Genomic DNA, 9,181 nt, shown 5'->3' on the forward strand with positions numbered 1-9,181 from the left:
CTCGATGTCGTGGTAACCTTGGCCACAGCCACACAAATTGCTGCCAGCAATATTTATACGATAGAGTACCACGTTCAAGGAACAATGATTGGACATGAGACGGGAAAATATACGAATAAAATCACGACTCAAGTCCAATCAATTGAACCAGGGCTTACCCTAGGGATAAGGGAATTATCTTGTACAAATTGCTTGTTTAACGACCATTTGCGACCAAAATATAATATTTGAACCGCCATAACTTTTTCGTTTTGAGTCCAATAGTGTTAAAGTCTTCAGATGAAATATTGATCTTGATTAAAATTTTTATAAAGTCAACATAAATAAGCAATCGATTTGTAAATAAAAAAAAAGTATTTGATGAAAAACCAGTTTTTCTTGCTTCTTCAGAACACAATGTCTCAGAATCCCTCTCACCATGGATGGCAAAACTTCTCAGATCGACTTGTCCAGTGAAAGAGAGTGCAATTTATTTTTGTCTGTTCCCCAATCTGTGCGGGGAGAGATAAATCGCACTGAAATCAAGAGTGAGATTGCCAACACATAAGAGTGAGCGAGAGCATTCAAATCCGCTGATGAAGAGAATTCCCTTCTCCGGAAAAATCTGTTGCGCATTGTGTTAAGGAGAAATCTGAGAGAATACTCAGTTTATTCTTGGTACGTTCACGAGAAAAGATGCTGCTTTCCGAATCAAAGGTGCCAGAGGTGTCCAGATTTTCTAGCAGCCGTCCTGATCTTAATTGCAATTGATTTTGTAATAAAAACAGTTAAACCTCTTAATCCAATAGAAATCTTCGGTTCAGATGATATTTGAACGACGTTTTTCGGTATAAACTTCAAGCCACCTAATTTCTTATCCCTACTGTTGCATAAATTAAGATGTATACTGCACCGCTATTTCGCCTTAATTTATGCAATCTAAGAAAAGCTGCATTTCATTTCTACCAATCTACTGGTGTCCTGAAAAATCTCGTTTTTTGTTCTTTGCGGTGTCCTGATTTTTTGACGAAACCACCTGGCACCTCTTCTCCGAACGCTACCTTTTGCAAGAAAAACGAATCCAAAACAGCAAACAGCAGTTTTGGGGTTTTGGGATGAATCATCAATAGGATGAAAATCACTGAAAAAAATAAAAAAATGTTGTTATTTTTTCTACGTTGTGTGGTGGGATTCAGAATAATTTTTTTTTCATTTACTCTGAGGAGTATGACTGAAACACAGGGCGCTCTTTGTTTAGAATTCTCTTTCTCCCAATCAGATGCAAAAGCTCTCACACTTGCCGTCCAAGTCACTTACAGCTCGTGTAAACTCGGGTAACGAGTAGAGCACGATCAGCGAAAGAGGATTACAGTCGGAAGCCGAACTGAAAAAAGTGTTGTTTTCTTCCGGCTCTTTGTTGTTTGAGAAGAGCCGACCAACCCTGCCTCTCACATTCCAGATGCAGTACAATCCCTTCCCGTTATCAGATTCAGCTTAAATTTGGCAAATGACCTTCTGAGGATTTCCTTAAAACATCTTAGTCTTATGAAGGATTAATCACCGTAATTTATATTTGTAGATTTAATTTATCGGCCTAGCGGTGAAAAGTGATGTCCTTTTGTAGTAGGGACATCTTAAGATTATGAATTTTTTTTTATATACAGATGGATAGAAGGTAAGATGAAATGAAAGATGTTGAAAATGAGCGGGTAGAATTTATTTAGAAGCATATCATCACACATCAAATTTTTGTTCCTCACGGGCCTACTACTATGAAGCGGTAGATAAAGATAGAGTTGCATCTACCACCACACATAAGTAGGCCAAGCGTGGTCCGCCCCACAAGGGAAAACTAGCAGTGGTGACGAACACAATGATTTTAGATTTTCATAAAAATTTATTTTATTTTTATTTTTTACGTGCAGTATTTAATCCAAACAAAATTAAAAAAACATTAAATATATAAATTTTGTGAAAATTTTTGGACCCAGAATTTATTTAAAATCAAATCATAACATACACTCAAAATAATTTAGAAATTAAATATACGGGATTTTTTCACGTAAACTATGCTTTTGATGCTTAACATAGACTTGCCAGATGGTTTTTACAAAAAGCGGGACATTTTGAGAGAAAAAAGCGGGACACAGCCGAAAAAAGCGGGACATTTTGAAAATTTGTTTAAAAAAAACTCATGAAATTTATGTAACATATGTGAATATGTTTTTTTTTTCTACTCTAAAAGTGCGGTGCTTTTTTACTTGAGTATAAAATTCTACAAATCATTAATGGAGGCATAGTTCAGTTTATATAACATCTTCTTTCCGAACCAATGTCTTTGTTTTCAAATCCAGACTCCAACATCGAACAAAGTTGAAGCTTTTCAATGCCCTTGCGCTGGTAAAAAAGTGCGAACGACACAAAGACGTTAAAACATCATTAATTGAAACAAAAATTAAATCAATGATGATAAAATTATCAGCATTACTAGCGGTTTTTGTTTGTATTAAAAATGTTAAGATATTTTATTGATTATGACCATACTTGCGACTGAATGTCATGACTAAAGAAATGCTTTGATCATTTTTGTACATGTACAATGTAGGTATTCACTGATTTTTTTTATGGAATGTTCTTAAGCTTGAAGTTTCTGGTTTGTGAAAAGAGTTTCACTATAATTATCAGCATAATTGATTTCACTGTAAAAGTCACATCAGCTTCGTTTCAAGTTTGAGAAGATTCAAAAATTATAAAAATCAAATGAACCATTCTCCAGATTCCGATTTAGTGCAAAATCAGTTTGTCATTTTTTAGTAATCTACCACTAGCATTACCCAAAATGAGTTCTTTTTGGTAATTTTTCTAAATACTGAAAAGCAATAAGTATTGCCATGCAACAAATAGTTATTTATGCAACAAGTTGCAAAAAGTGAGTTTTCAGCACGAGTCGTAAATTTATACAACGAGGGTTGCTGAGTCGGATAATTACGTCGAGTGCTTAAAAAAATTCATTTATTAGCCAACAACTAAAAATAAAATTGGTCGTGGAGTGTACTTTTGGAAACTGAATTCAGTGCTGAAATTTAGCACTTTTCGATACTGTTTTCAGTGTCCAAATGTTCAATTTTCAACACTGAACTGCATAAATGTCATTTTTGTAAGGATGAGATGAAGGATATGAAAAAAAGAAATCAAATTTAATTAAAAATAAATTAAAATAATAGTTATATTCGGCAACACTGAAGATAAATAAATTAAAATAAATTTCATTGGCAATGTTTGCTATTTTGGCAACACTAGACAAACAAACAAAACAAAGTCATTGATCTATTCTTGTGAGCGACAGACGTGTTTAAGTGAATCTCTGAATTGAGATTCGTAAAATCACAATTTTGAATAAAGACAATGCTTTTTTACATTTATTTATATGTGATCCTCCAGTTTTAAAATAGAAAAATAGTATGAGTCATAAAGCATGTCACAATGTGACACAGTCACAAATTCAAATGGATCTTGACAAAGAAAAAAATGCATAACAAATGACATATATTCAATTGAAAACCAGTTCTTCTTACAAATTTAAATGCAATGTCGTGTTTGATAGATAGAAATCTGAAAATAATAGGAATTGCATAAAAAAAAATCAAAGAAAAAGCAAGCATCTTATTTGTGTGATTTGTAATTTTGCTAAAGCAAAATTAGTCAAACAAAGGCCAACCTGATTTTTTTTTCTATTTGAACACTAAGTTTAAAAAAAGCGGGGCATTTCGAGTAAAAAGCGGGACGGCGGGACATTTTCCAAAAAAGCGGGACATGTCCCGCTTTTGCGGGACGGATGGCAACCTTAACATCGATTCTACATGTTCTTTGTAGTAGCTACTGTACTTCCATATAAATGACACATGAAATTCACGTGAAGTCCAAGTGGATGGATTGGAATTCGCCAAAATCTTCTAAATACCAGCTATAAAACATAAATAGAAGATTTGAATCCAACAGAGAGTGAATTTATTGAGCTCAAGGTTGGAGTGACGACGCACAAGAACTGAGTTTTGGACGGATCTGTACAAGTTGTGCTTACTGAAACATTTAATTTTCTGTGAAAACCAAAAAATAAGGCAAAATCTGGCTTATTTCCAAAAATTGTAACCGATTGGTTACAAATCGTTTGCTTTTTGATTTCATTTGTATTTTTTATGTCTAGAAAATTAATGTTCCTTGTCTAGTCTCACAACAAGATAGCACCACAGTAGGCTACATTTGGCTGCTGTCATTCACAGAGGAGTAAAAGGAGGAAAGGAAAAGAGAAAATAAGAGGCGAAAAAGAGGCTCGCTTCCGTAAAATCCGCCCTCTTCTGTACCAGGCGTCCGTGTGTGAAGTAAAGTTTCTGTATAGTGCTTGTGAACGTCCATGGAATTCACCCGAATACCGGATTGACTTCTTCACGGTTCGGCCCGCAGATCCCTTGTTGTCTCGCGCCTCAACGTAAAGGACCATCAATAGCGTTCTCGGGGTCTGAGGACCTCTAAACATCTAGGAGAACTTCCCTTCTCGGTCTGTCCGGATACGGGGCACTCTCGTGGGCAGACCGATTAAAAGCCTATGAAGGAAGAAGTCTGCAACGACCGAGTCCAGCAACGCCCGCTGGCGCCGACAGTTTCGGCACCCCGTCGATACGCCCTTAAATCGACGGCCCTCCTGCTTCCGGAACTGGGTTTCCGGAACTACAACGTCGCCACGCAGCAGTAACAGTAGCACATCACGGTTAGTGAATCAATTACACGCCACACAAGACACAGAACATTCTTTTATATACACAGACAGCACGCCACAGAAAAACATTAATAAAACCATAATTAACATGAAATTTCCGGTTTTCTGTATTTTATCCGTAAAGTCCTTAGTTACCCAATAGCCAGCGGGCCCTGAGGTTCCGTACTCTTAGAGTACCTTGCCTTGGCTGGTCTAGCCGTTGCTCATATATTAGTAACAAAATTAGAGGAAAAACGAGGCTTATCAGGTTATCAGGATGGACCTTCAAAAAGGCAAATCCTGAAAAAAACTGACACAGTGGCATCTCAGCACATGACGGATAAACTTATGCACTTACTTAATGGTCCCGCTTCGATTCTCCTTCGCATAGGGTCCACTATTGACGATCCTGAGCTAGCGTGTTCATTTGGTCCCTGTCAAGACTCTCGTCGACAGTTCGTATTTCGGCGGCTAGGCTTCACCGACACAAGTTTCTGGGTCTGTCTCTTCTTCGATGTACTTCTGGATTCCATTCTAGCGCCTCTCTGTAAATCTAGTTTTCATCTCTTTGCAGCGTATGTCTAATTTATCTTCACTTACTGTGTGGGCCCACCAGGAGGAACCCTAAGCTCACCGTCGTTATTGTGCATCGCTGATGCAACAGACCTTTCCTGTACCAACCAATCGATGTAGTAATGGCTGGATCACGTTGGCATTATGTGGTTTTCACACGTTCCCGAATCTCGATTTCTAGCGCCTTTTGATGACACCGGCGATGAAGTTCCACGTTTGAGATCCAGTTGCCAGGCTACCAAGCGCTGATGATACTCCGCAGGCAGCGATTCACAAAAACTTGCAGCTTTCGCGTCGTCATCGCATATGTGCACCAAGTTTCACACCTGTACAAATATACGGATTTGACGTTTGAGTTGAAGATTCGGATTTTAGTTCGTAGAGAGTTCTGGCGAGATGTTTGGGAGACTCGCAAACGTAAATCGGGCTTTTCTGATCCGGGTTTCGATGACCTTCTTGGTACCACCATCAGGCGTAATCTGGCTACCAAGATACTAGAAACACTCCACTTTCTCAACCTGTTGTCCAGCTACCACAAAATTGGTACGATTTTCTGTGTTGATCTCCATCGACTTGGTCTTTCCGACATTGACTTTTAGACCTGCTGCCTTGGAACTTTCCTTGAGGTCGTCGAGTTTGCTCTGCATGTCTTGTTGTGTTTGGGTGAGCAACCAGGTCAAGGTCGTTCAGTTGCTCCATTGTTGAAGGATTCCACGGCAATCCTCGGTTTTTCTACAGTCAATCGATCCAGTCAAGATCTCAATCTTTACGATGAGAAAAAGCAGCGGTGATCAAATACATCCTTGTCTCACTCCAGCTGTTACCGGGATTGGTTCGGACAAGACACCGTCGTGCAAGATTTTGCACGAAAAACGTTTCTCTGGGACTCCTGGTCGTCTTAGAGCCGCCCAGATGTTTTCGTGGTTCAGTCGGTTCAGTCGGGCTTTTTCGAAATCAACGAACACCAGCAGAAGAGAGTCCTGGAATTCGTTGATTTGTTCCAGTATGATTCGTAGCGTTGTGATATGGTCCACACATGATCGTCCTAATCGGAATTCAGCTTGTTGCCGTCGTTGTGTAGCGTCGATTTTCTCCTGGATCCTGTTCAGGATCACTTTGCAGAATACTTTGAGAGTTGTATAGATCAAAGTTACGCCACGCCAGCTACCACACTCGGTCAGGTCTCCTTTCTTCGGGACTTTTACAAGAATACAAGAATTTAGAATTTGTTGGATTCCATGTCCTTGATTGCCGCTTCAATTTCAGCCAGCGAGGGCGCTTCCGAGTTGACGCCATTTATGCGACGTACTGCCGGCGCCTCGAGCTGCAGGTTCTGTTGGCCATCGCTATATGTGACTCGGAAGAGTTGATCAAAATGCTCAGTCAGTTTTTAAATTTTTAAAGTAAAAATTGAATTTTTAAGATAATATTACTGTATCTCAAAACCCATACTAAAGTTACGTGGTCTAGTTGATGTTCACAACTTCCCGGTCAAGCATAACAAATGAACCAATAGTACGAGGAGAGTTCACTTCCGACGACTGCATTGTATTGTGTAGAAATCGAGAAAAACCTATGGACTGAATATTGCTTCCGGTCAAGCGGCAAAGCGGCTCGTTTTTTATCGGATTAACCATCCGTACCGGTTCGAGGGTGGAAACAAATCGTTTCTCCTGTACCTCAAGGAAAATAAAAAAAGAATCTAACGCTTACAAAAGTAGGGACGCAACTCCACCCTGTAATTTATGGGTTCGTCTCAATAGTTTGTCCATTCGTATTCACATTCGGTGAATCGTTTTTATTGACTGGCCAGACCATATCGGAACATCCGCCTGGTTAGTGTATCTAAATTCAATTACCGCACCAGAAATCGTTGAGGATATGGGAAAATAATTCTTTTCTTTATTCCGAACGCAAATCTAATAATAAGCAAAAGTTCGTCCACTGCGGATTAAATTATGATCAGCTCGTTTTTTTTTGTCTGAACTCACCGAAACTTCCCCTCTAAGTAGAATTGAGTTTTTTTTATTATCACCCAAATCTAATCCAACCATTTGCCAAACAACATTCCGGAGACAGTGCTGCTGCACTTTACCGGGCACAAAGAAAATATATATTTTGCAAATGTCCACTCACCGGATCCGGAAAACGTCCACCTCCGGTGAAAAAGTTGGACCCCATCAAGTGGACCCATTCCAGGGAAACTGCCAGACGCCCCCCTCCATTTGCCTAGTTTTGCTTACAGCGAACGTTTTGTTTGCCGATGGTCAGAAGTGGATAAAAATCGACAAACATTTGCAACTCCGACTTTCGGAAGATGCTTGGCTTAGCCGGGAATTTTCCTCCTGGAGCGCAGCTTGTGCGAAGTGTATACTTTTCCCAGGGAACGATTTCCATCCGGGCAGCAGTACAAAGCACCGAGTCCCGATAGTATTTTATGAAGTTTTTCGCTCCGAAACAAACCCGGTTCCCCTTAGAGCTCAAGTTGATCCTGCACATGGCTCCGTCTTATGTGCCAGCCAAATCGTCCGAAAGGAAACAATAATATTGTCGTTGATTTCCGGTTATGATTAAGTGGTGCTCCATGCATCTTTTTCGGATCATCACTTTTTCATGTACATACATACCTACCTCCAGGGATGGTGTTCTACTGTTTCTACTGGAACGGTTTTGTTTGTACCTTCCCAATATGCTGGAAGAAGCACAGTTTATATTTGTTTGAAATTTTTGTTACCGTTGTTTATGTTTTCAGTTTTCAGAGCCAAATGTGTTATAGAGAAGAGTAATCTTCTCTCATCTTCCAAAACAAACTCTTCCCGAATATTTTTGGTGTTTAATTTTTATCTGTTCTTTTTATCACACTTTTTTTTTTGTAAGATTCTGTGAGTAAGGTAAAAAAACGCTTTTGAAATGAGAATCATGACTGCATAAAAAACGTTAAATAAATACAGACTCCGTTCGTTTTTGGCAACATGCTCGAATATTTTGTGTTGCCAATATCGAATGTTGCCAAAATCGAACGGTTTTTTTTCTGAAACTTTTTTCCCTTATTTTTACAAAATAACTATTTTTATTATCATTAACGTTATTTTAAGTCAATTTCCGACTATTTTTAGTTTTTTTTATAGTTTTTTTTCTCAGGTTTTTTATGCATTTTGCACTACTTTTGTTTTGTTAGTAATCTTTGTTTTTTTGTCCTTTTAGCTGTTTTTGTCATTCTTCATAATTTTTAAGTTGATTTTCACATTTTTAGTCTTTTGTTTGTATTTGTTTCAATTTTTTTTCAATTTTTCATCTTTTTGTATTTTTTGAGTACTTTATAAATTTTATAAAAAACTTTTGTTTTTGTTGTTGTATTCTATTACCATTTCTGAACGTAGAAACGTTTTTTTGATGATTGTCTAAATTATATTGGTCCTGTTATAGAGAAAACGAAAAGGTAATGTCGCTTCTAAAAACCGTTCGATTTTGGCACATGTGCCAAAATCGGATGTTGCCAAAATCGAATGTTGCCAAAATCGAATGTTGCCAAAAACGAACGGGGTCTGTATTTTTTGACATTTTATTAAATATCTCCAAAAATTTCAATCTAATCTTATTTTATTTTTAGCTTTCACGGTTCGAATACAGCTCTGAACTGGAGCCAACAGGGGAATTGTTTTCAAATGTCTCGAGCACCCTATACTCAACCAAATGTGAACTTTGAATTTTACTGTTTTAGTGCTCTTTGGATCCTTGGGTGTGTTCTAAAATGTACAAAAATTCCGATAAAATTGAGCTACACCCATATCTCTTTAAACGACCGTTTTTTCATATAGCGTTTCGATAAAAACGGCATCTTGAAATAAGGCATGGTTTCGCTTTAAAGTTTTAGAA

This window comes from Uranotaenia lowii, chromosome 1 (genome assembly GCF_029784155.1).
Source record: "Uranotaenia lowii strain MFRU-FL chromosome 1, ASM2978415v1, whole genome shotgun sequence".
NCBI lineage: Eukaryota > Metazoa > Arthropoda > Insecta > Diptera > Culicidae > Uranotaenia > Uranotaenia lowii.